Raw genomic sequence first — 11,448 nt, 5'->3', positions numbered from 1 at the left:
AAAAACATATCCTCTCTCTCTCTCTCTCTCTCTCTCTCTCTTGTTTGAAGAAAAGAATGATTTGCTGAAGAAGCTGCACATGAGAGTGCTGCAGCAGACATTTTTTAGACAGAAATGGAGGGAAGGTATAAAGCTCTTTGTGCTGAAGTTCTAGAAAGAAATGAATCCATGAGATGTTGGAAAGGAAGATTTTAATTTTTGTACTTCAATCTTACTACGTTCATCTGTATCAAGCCAGACAAATTAAAGAAAAAAGAAGAATATCCCCAAGACATGGGCTCAATCTTTGTGCGCTTAGAATCTTCAGGTAAATTGCAATCTACCTACTCATGTTATGAAAAATAGACAAGCAGTCCTTCTGTATTTTTCAAAGTACGACAATTTATCTCTCTGTGTTTTTAAAATTGAAGCAATTTACTTCATTAAACAGGGAGGTAAATTGCTTCATTTTTTAAACACAGAATATAAATTGCTATTTATTTTTTATAAAAGAATGATTTACTCATTTTCAATATCTAATTGCATTAAACCATACCTTTTCCCTTTTCCTGGTATAGATGAGCTAAAGCTGATTCAAACTTCATTTTAATATACATACTATGACTTAATCCATTTTTCTTTTTCTTTTTCTTACCACAAAATCTGTGCATTTGGTAACTAATTCTTAACGAATGAGATGATTTTTTTTCAACCTTTGGTATAGGTTTTTATGAGTAAGCATGCTTTCATATATGGCTTTGCATTATTCCAAAATCAGATATGTGCTCCTTTTTCTTGCTTTTTTATGCTTAAAAAATTGTACGAAAATTACGACTAGCGTAACAATCCTTCTTGAATATAATCTTAGGAGTCTCACCCTTTATTATAAAATATTAGGGTGAATAGTAATTTACCTCATGTGATATTGAAAATAACTGCATTACCTCCCTATAAAAAATATAGCAATTTATTTCCTATACTTTTTAAAATAAAGTAATTTACCTCCTTATACAGGAAGATAAATTGCTTCATTTTAAAAGTTATTGAGGGATAAATTGTTGCATTTTAAAAAATACAAAAAAATAAATCACAAGTATAAACTCCGCGAACATATCAGTCCAATCAAACTACTCATAATGAAATTATAAGTTTGTTACCGCAAGCGGGCTCGTATTTAGATTCTTTGATCGTATCACTTATCTTAGTGGGAAAATATAGCCCGGGCCACTTGAACTACCTTTTCCATTGTAAGATTCAGATACTCAGTCAAATCATTGAATAATAGGGGCTATGTACTTTCTTAAAAACATTCTATTCTTCTAAATGCAGCAATGCCGATGTGGGAGAAAAGGCATTAGGGAGATGTACATGCTATTAATCAAAGAAAAGCAAAAGTAACAATATTGAGCTCTTATAAGGTTGTGAAGTTGCCCAAAGATGCCTTTCTTGTGCTTTATTCCTTTCTTAATCTCTTATCATTATGAGGCTGCAACCCTTTGAGAAATCAGTTATTCTTTTACTTCAATAACAAGCTGTTTGAATATTGGGTAAAATAAAATTATATAAGTTTATAAGATCCTATGAGCAACAGTTAGATAATTAGAGTGATCAAACTGAAAGAACTTTTTAGGGTCTTAAAAATAAATTTTATATATATATGGGGTAAAATTTATTTTATTACCCAAATTTTATCATTAATGTCATTTTGGTACTTGCATATTTACAAATAATTCAATTAGTACTTGAATTTTATCGTTAATATCATTTTAATATCAAATTAAATGATGTTTTTCATTTATTTTTTTATTATTTTTATGTAATGATCATTTTACTCTTAGATTTTAAAATAAATAATAAATATACTTGAGAGAAAATTGCATAGTATCAATCAATATATGTTATCTTTTTATTTTCACATTTGGTTATAAGATATTATATATTGTTTTCTTATTACTATTGGTCTTTTTGGCTCATTTATCTATAATATTTATAAAAAGAAATCATTATGAAATAACTTATATAATAGTCATGTAAATCCAATCAAAGATTTAAAGTAGTAATTTTGTTCTAAGTAATATAATAAAAATAGGACATAAGTTTTTTATTCATTGTTGAAGGTATTTGTTTGTATTTAATGGATATATTAAAATATGATTGCAAAAACTTACGTCTAGATTCAGGAGTTTATATTATAAATTTTCAAAAAATTAAAGTGAAAGTTGACTTTTCTTCAAGGTTGCAATATGCCTTGGATTATAATTTAGTATAATTAATTACTAAATAATGAATTATCTTACAAATATTTATAAATAAAGTTAGTGGACATAACAAAAAAAAGAAAGTAGTATTGTCATGTATATTAATCAAATATATAAATTGAAAAACTGGTTCATATATAGAGAAAATAAATTAATTGGAATTTGGTAAAAAAATTGGTAGATTAATTATTTTTATTTTAATATCTAAGGTTAAGAATGGTGAGAGTGGGGTAACAATTGAGTCATTTATAATTATTGAGGTACCAAGATGACATTAATAATAACTTTTGGATATCAAAAAGAATTTACTTGCTCTGTGTGTGTATGATACCCGCTCTACGCTTCTTGTACCAGCCTAAGGCATACCCATCAACCCAATTAGTCCAAAACTAGTTGGCCCATGAGAAGATAGGTAAAACCCATAAAAACTCATTTTTCTTACCTTTACTAAATTGGTAGGTCCAAAGAGTAAGCCCATTATCAGGTGGACACATAATCAAACAGCTAGGCATATATGTCATGCAGGTTGCCAACACATTATGATATATCATGCTAAAATATCTCCAACAAACTCCTCATAAATAGGTGACAATCTAACTTGTAATCAACAATTAGTAGACTCCCAGAAGACTCGAACAAATTGGGAAAAATTCAGTCAAAAGACTATAACTCCTTCAAGCTAAGTCCGAATCTTGGGATTCTTTTTTTGTTATTTAGCTAACACATACAACTAGAAAACATCAGATTTATCCTGCTAATCTCCAGATCCTACTCCACGGGAAGGCCTATAAATAGAGGTGTCATGCAATCATTTGGTAACAAGAATCCTCACACTTTTACACTCTTACTCTTTCTTGATTCTAAGACAGTTCTAAATGTTGGAATAGGTGAACAGAAAACCAATTGGATTGACAGTTTTGGAAACTATTCAAACGATCTTTATTCAAGTAATATAGCCTGATGAATATGGTAAGTATTCATGTTTGGTATATGTATCTGTTATGCTTACCAATTACGTTAAGTATCGCTTCAATGTCACAACAGATGCCCACAGACCATTGAGATAACTTATGCAGTTGGGTTGCGCATTGGATACCGGCTATGATACCAACTTCTGAGGGTCGGTCTGAAACTTTTCAAGTCAGGATCTCAAAATAGGGCATTGAGAGTCCTATTGAGACTTGCACTTGGTATTGCATTTATTGGATGAGTGTCGTGTTTTATCGGCGATAGACGTTGGACGTCTATGCAATTTCAGTGGGTTAGTTGACAAGGTGGGCAACTGACTGAACTGACTCTTGGGAATCATTATATAGAATCCTTGGAGACTTGATCGACATGACTTGAGTCCCTGGCTCCGATAGTACAGGAGTAGTCCTTAGAGTTGAGGAACCATGGCAGTCACGTGCACACGATAGCTGTATCTTGGATCTGTGCGAGATGTGATTGTGTCATAGACATGATCATTATAAGTCTTGTCCAGTGCAGTCGGAATGTGTAGGAGGACGATGGGTTTCAAGAAGAGGATCCGTCCTATGTTAGTATGTGACAGCAGTATCTCCTATGCACTTGGAGACGCGTTTACGCATCATAAAATCTATAGCTACAGTGGTTGACCAAATAAGAAATGGTTTCCTATGTTGAGCAATTAAGCGAAATGCAATCTCAAGTATTAAAGCATAGATGCCTAGTCCAAGATGGGAACTGACACTCGTATGAAATCGAGAGTCTAAATATTTACACGGATATTCACTTAGTTTCTAGTGCCATAGACCGTTGCTAGACAGTCAACCATGGTAGCGGGGTTTCTTGATCAATGGTTGATAAAAAATGATTAATTAAATTGAATTTAATTAATCAGTAGTGTTGGAAACTAGCCCCAAGTCTAACTAAAAGATGAACTTAACACAAATCACTGTGTAAGGACTAGGAATTAATTCTGAAGAGTTAAATGATTATATTATTTACATGTTGAGATGATCCATTGGATGGATACCAAGATCAAATTAATTGGATTAATTTAATTTTTGCTTAATTAATAAATTAAATTTATTAATTAAATAGAATTGGGCTAATGTCTTTAATTGGATTAAATGATATTGGGCTTAATTTAGTTTGGATTTATTAAATTGAATTTAATTAAATTCATTGGGCCTTGGATTTATTTTCATTTGATTAAAGTGAAACCCAGTCCACTAAATTAAGGTCTGAGGAATTACAGCAAAGTTCACTGCAATAGTAGAGTTGAAGTTGTAGATACAGAGCACGAAAAAGCACAACAGAGGAAGATGTTTCAATCATAGTCGTGCTCTCTTTGTATTATGTTTATTCCTTAGTTGCATTTCTTACTTACTCAGTAGCTAATGTGTACAATATTAGTTAGATTAGCTGGCAGTTAGTTAGTTTAGTTAATCTACCTCCTTCAGTTTCTCATACGCTGTAGCTATTTAAACAGAGACTGTGCATTCTGTTAGTTGGTTCTTTCATTTTTCTCTATGAGAAGAAATTATTTTTTCCAGCTTTGTGGATTGGACATTTTTGCTGCTGCACCTCTATTTGATTTCATGATTTTCCAAGTGAGTTTCATCATGGTATCAGAGCCATCGAGATGATGGTCTCTGTTTCTTTAACGTGGGTAGACTGGTGTTATTCTATTCTTGGAACCAGTAATCTGTACACAAACTGCAACATAGAACTGATGGAGAATACGGCGAATGTTATGCCTGATAATCCAATCGGTGGAGCAAGATATGGAGATGATCCACCAAATGCACGTAATCAGTCCTGGGAAAACTCAAATCTGGTAATGGTGTCTGCTCCATTCAATGGTACGGATTGGTTAACATGGAGCAGATCAATCCGAATAGCTTTGGAAGGAAAAGACAGGTTAGGCTTCATCGACGGATCCTGTGTAAAACCAGACGAAGGATCTGCAGAACTGAACAGATGGCGAATGACAGACTCCATAGTGAGAACTTGGATACTAAGCACCATGGCGAAGGATATAGTGAAAGCCTTCCTATATGCATCATCAACACAAGCATTATGGATTGAACTGGAAACAAGATACGGCGAATGCGATGGTCCTCTGTTATACAAAATTCAGAGGGAAATAAGCTCTGTAACACAAGGTAATCTGAGCGTTACAACATACTATACCGAACTCAAACAATTGTGGGATGAGTTGGTATGCCTAATGCCCCTAGCTATGTGTACGTGCGGAAATTGTACCTGTGGATGTAATAAGATAAAGGTAGATGAAATTGAGGCTAATCACCTAATGCAATTTTTTATGGGATTGGCAGAGCCATATGATAGCATTCGAAGCCAGATTCTGGTACTGGATCCCTTGCCAAGCATCAACAAAGCGTACTCCATGGTATTGCGTGTGGAAAGGCAGATAAGTGTGAATCTGGAATGCGCAGACGTAGGTAAGAATTCAGCCATTTACATGCGAGGAACAGACCACAAGTTCAACAACGGGCATAGAAACTTTGCAAAGAGGGACCTATTGACAAAAAAAAACATAATATGTGATTTCTGCAGTAAGTCGGGGCATAGCAGAGATGCTTGCTTCAAGTTGCCCGGCTTTCCAGATTGGCATAGGGATTTACACGACCAACGAAAATAAGGGATTCCTGGCAACAGAGCATATGCTGCAACTGAAACTCTGAAGCACGTGGACAAGGGTGCACAAAGAGATGAACTGATATCTAATCTCTTGGAAGCTCTGCAGCTGGTTCAAAACAAAATGCCACAAAATCCTATCACTGCTCAATTTGCCCAGGGCACCGAGATGGCAGGTACGTTGTTATAAAGTGATAATTTGAATGAGGCTAGCACTAGTTACTAGATTGTAGACAGTGGAGCTACAAATCACATGAGTAGAGATGCCTCTCTTTTTCATTCTCTTTCAAGATTTCATCAACCTATAAAAATTCATCTTCCAGACAAAAGCATAACTCTAGCTACTCATCAAGGCAATGTTATTCTGTCATGTAACCTCACTCTACAAAATGTAGTTCTCATTCCTCAATTTCAACACAACCTTCTTTCAGTCTCACAGTGTTGTAGATCTATGCCTATCAGTTTTGTGTTCCTCACAGATTCATGTCTTTTGCTGGACCAGAGAACTAAAGAAGTCTTGGCTATAGGAAAACAAGTAGGAAAATTATATCATCTGGACAAGAATTCCTTCATCCCAGCTGCTACTCATTCTCATTCTTTACATTCCGCTGCAAATCATTCTACTATTTCTAGTCCCTATGTAACCTGGCATAAGCGCTTGGGGCATGCTAATTCCCTTGTTCTGTCTCATATTCATGAAATCAACATAACATATTTCAATAAAAATCATATATGTTCCATTTGTCCGAAGGCCAAACAAACGAGAAAACCTTTTCCATTAAGCACAACACGTAGTATTAAACCATTTGATCTTGTTCATATAGACATATGGGGGCCCTATAAACAACCTTTGATTTCTGGATGTCATTACATTCTTACAATTGTGCATGATTTTTCAAGAGTCACCTGGACATACCTAATGCATCACAAATCACAAACTGTCAATATTTTAGCTGCCTTCTTTTCTAACATCAGTACTCAATTTCAAACCCAAACCAAATGTACTCGCACTGATAATGGCTCTGAATTTGTTAGTGTTTCTTGTCAAGAGTTGTTAAGTAAACTAGGGATAAACCATGAAAGAAGTTGCGTCTATACACCGCAACAAAACGATGTCGTCGAAAGAAAGCATCGACATCTTTCAGAAATTGCTAGAGCCCTCATGTTCAAGTCTCAAATGCCCAATTGTTTCTTGGTTGAATCTATTCTCATAGCCACACACATACTTAACAAACTACCTTCAGCCATTCTTGAATGGAAATCTCCCTTTGAACTTCTTTACAAAATGAGCCCCTCTTACGACTCCCTTAAAGTTTTTTGTTGTTTGTGTTTCGCTTCCAACATCTTTCCTCACAAAACGAAGTTTTCCCCTAGAGCCTTCAAATGTGTATTCATTGGTTATGTTCAGGGACAGAAGGAATTCAAGTTGTATGATCTAGATAACAACACAATTCTAGTGTCAAGAGATGTCATATTCCATGAACATATTTTCCCTTTTCGCAATAGCCTTTCTGTATCTGATTCAGGTCCTGTTCTTATGGACATTATCCCTCATCTGAACCTATCCCTAGCTCTATTTCAAACTCTCATTCGCCTACCCTGTTTCCTTACCTACTGTCCAGTCTGCACCTTCACATGGTCCACCCCTTCGCAGGTCACAGAGACCATCTAAACCTTCTGTTTGGCTTCAGGATTTCCAGTGCCATTCCTTAGTCACCTCTGTCATTCCTTCTTTGCTTTGGCATCTTCACACATCAATTTTTTGGTTGCTTGTCTAATTTGTAAGAACTAGCTGCTACTTTTAAGCTAAAGATTGTAAGGAGTGGGAAGAAGCCATGTTGAAGGAGATACAGGCTCTTGAGGAAAATAAGACTTGGGAAGTTGTGGACTTGCCCAAAGATAAGAAACCCATAGGCTGTAAATGGGTATATAAAGTGAAGCTCAAAGCCGATGGGAGTGTTGATCGATACAAAGCACGGTTGGTCGCCAAGGGATACAATCAGGTGGAGGGTGTCGACTACATTGACAGATTTTCCCCGGTGGCGAAGGCAGTGACTATAAGAACTTTTCTAGCTATTGCATCTAGCTATAATTGGCCTATTCACCAAGTTGACATAAACAACGCTTTTCTCCATGAATTTCTCGACGAGGATATATACTTGCGCGCCCCTGATGGTTATCTTATTCCACCTAATAAAGTCCGCAAGTTAAGGCGTTCACTTTATGGATTGAAACAGGCGTCGCGACAATGGAATTTGGAATTCACTGCCAAGCTACTTTCTTTTGGTTTTGTTCAATCTTCACATGACCACTGTTTATTTACACAACACATTGATGATGGTTTGATTGCTTTGATAGTATATGTCGATGACGTTTTAATCACATGTCCCTCTGAGCATAGGATTAATGCTGTCAAACAAATTTCTTCATGATGCTTTTACCATCAAAGACCTTGGTCTTGCCAAGTATTTTCTTAGCCTCGAGATTGCTCGCTCTACTGCAGGTACATCTATCACTTAGCATAAGTTCATTCGAGATATCATCACTGATGCAGGCCTCACAACGGCTCGACCTGCTTCTTCGCCTTTCCCACCTAGTCTCAAGCTGTCTGGGCATAATACTACTGCTCTGTGATCCGGAGCCATACCGACGTTTGGTTGGGCGGCTTCTTTACCTATCGTTCACACGTCCGGACATTTCTTTTGGTGCTCAGCAATTGAGCCAATTCGTCTACAGCCCCTGCTCTGTTCACATGGATGTTGCTCTTTATTTAGTTCAATACTTAAAAGGTTGTTCTGAACGAGACCTCTTTTACCCTGCTTCTAATCCTTTGGTACTTACAGGTTATTGCGATGCTGATTGGGTGAGTTGCGTCGAGTCTCGCCACAGTTCACTGCAACAGTAGAGTTGAAGTTGCAGATACAGAGCACGAAGAAGCAGAACAGAGGAAGATGCTTCAATCATAGTCGTGCTCTCTTTGTATTACGTTTATTCATTAGTCGCATTTCTTACTTACTCAGTAGCTGATGTGTACAATATTAGTTAGATTAGGTGGCAGTTAGTTAGTTTTGTTAATCTGTTTCCCTCCTTTAGTTTCTCATACGTTGTAGCTATTTAAACAGAGACTGTGTATTCTGTTAGTTGGTTCTTTCATTTTTCTCTATGAGAAGAAATTATTTTTTCCAGCTTTGTGGGTTGCACATTTTTGCTACTGAACCTCTATTTGATTTCATGGCTTTCCAGGTGAGTTTCATCAAGGTCCACTGGCAATAGAGTTGACTTCTATTGTTAGAAGAAGGGTTGGTCAAATTGCACTTTTGGAAGTGTAAACTTGATCATATTTGGAGCCTTTTTTATATGGCATGATTAGATCATACCGTATAGGAAAGTGGTTGCCTTGTAGGTAGGTGGAATGTATCTTGACATATTTCCACCTATCCATACAAAGCATATATATGTGTATCATCATCATTATTCATAAGATGACAACATATAGTGAAAAGTGTAGAGAACACATACACAACCACTCCATCCCTTCTCCAAGCATGAAATTTGGCCCTCTCCTCTTCTCTCCCTTTCATCCCACTAATTCTCTAAATCTCTTTGATCTAAGATAAAATGAAGAGTTGTAGAGAATTTTTTATGAAGAGAATACACTAATTGATAGTGTAGTTCTCTTTCGTAAAATTCTAACTAGTTTTATTTCTTCTAGCAAAGAGATCAAAACTTTCTTGCCATGGTGTGGTGGACATCATCTCTAGAGGGCTCCTACCATGGAGCCTAGGTTGAACAAAGGGTTGAGCGCGCATTACTTTGCTAAAAGAAAATAAGAGAATAGAACTCCAAGAATTGGAGAGAGAGAGGCGGCCGAGAGACAGAGAGAGAGACTAAGGAAGGAAAAAGTTGTGTTGTGTTATTGTGTAATAATATCATTTCCAATAATATTATAACCAATAATATTTATATATTTCATGTATAGATGTACATAAATGTGTCTAGGTATATTTATCCATCTACAAGGTAAGTCGTCTTAATTTCAAATCAAGAAGATGACTAAAATTGCACTTTTCAAAATTGCAATTTGCTAGCCAATAATTTTCTTCCATAGAATTTTCCAATGTGCTCAATTAGGAGTGTGTTGACCGATTTTATGACTTAAAATACAAGGTCCAATGAATTTAAATCCAATTTCAATAAAAATTCATCAAATTGAGCCCAATATGTTTTTAATCCAATTAAATACATAAGCCTACATTGTCTTCATTAATTGATATGGTCCAACTTATTAGATAATAAGGACAAACTCAACATAAATTAATCCCATTAATTTATTCTTGGGCGTTCCATTCAATAGATCTCTCATTTGCAAGTAATCCAATTACTTGTAGAATTAATTTCAAATTAATTACTTGCCCTTTCTTGGTGATTTGTGTGTGACTCTTATATGAAAAATAATGTAACTTAAGCATAAGTGCAACCATGCAATAAATAATTCTTATTTGAAAAATCAATTCAAATTAATTTTAGTAATTTAATTTTGAGAAATACCAAATCTCAATCAAAAAATTAAATTCACCAAAATTAATTATTTTAGAAAAATATGTAGAAAAATAAAAAAAATACAAATTATGAAAAAATAGAAAAAATCAGCCATATGGTTGACCGACCCAGTCGGCCAGCAGCCAGGTGCGCAGGTGCCCCTACCTGCTGCTCGCGCATCCCAATCGTCCACCAGGAGCCCGCCCGCAGACGCGCGGGCTTTGTTTGCCTCACTCGCGCGCCCACCTGCTACGTTTTTTACTTTTTTTCTGAAACTTTTCATTTTCTTTCTGTAATTTCTGAAACAACAAGAAAAATAGTTAAATCCAGAAATTCCAAATTTAAAAAATCTTCAAGTCCAAAATTAAATGAAAAATTAAAATAAGAAAATTTTAAGTCTAGATATGCAATCAAAATAAAAAAAATCATCCTTCCAAAGCTGATTAAAATATGTTATCATGGAAATCCACATTAAACATGTTAGATTCTAGGCCTATACACCAAACTAAGCTCTTATACCACTTGTGGGGAGCGAATCGGTTCAGGAAGCGCGGCGAAAACGTGATAAATAAAAAAAATACAATAAATCAAACAATAAAACCCGATCAAGTGGTGTACCCTTGATCTTTTCTCGGGCATTCGATGTACAAAATAAACACATAGAACAAAGAAAAATTACAAGAAAGACAATAAACATAAATGTAAAAGGATTTATCCTCTTTGCCTTTCTTGTTCGGCTTCCTTTTCGTTTCCTGGTCAGTCCACGATGAGGTCTTGATCTGGAGATCCTCCCAGGAATGACACACCACCACTAAAGGTTGTGGAGTTTTTGTGCTAGCAAAATCTCCACAGAAGAGATGGAGATCAAAACAATCGCTATGGATTAATGTATTTTGATCTCTCTTTTATTTTTCTTTGATCTCTAAGACAAAGAGAAAAAAATCTAGAGAATCGAGAGCACATGATAGAGAGAGGCATGAAATTTAGGTATTTGGAAAGTCTTGTGTGTGTGGCTAAGGTTAGATGTAAGTATATATATAACCTA

Source organism: Sesamum indicum, linkage group LG11 (assembly GCF_000512975.1).
Source record: "Sesamum indicum cultivar Zhongzhi No. 13 linkage group LG11, S_indicum_v1.0, whole genome shotgun sequence".
Taxonomy (NCBI): domain Eukaryota; kingdom Viridiplantae; phylum Streptophyta; class Magnoliopsida; order Lamiales; family Pedaliaceae; genus Sesamum; species Sesamum indicum.
This window is presented reverse-complemented; position numbering follows the sequence as displayed.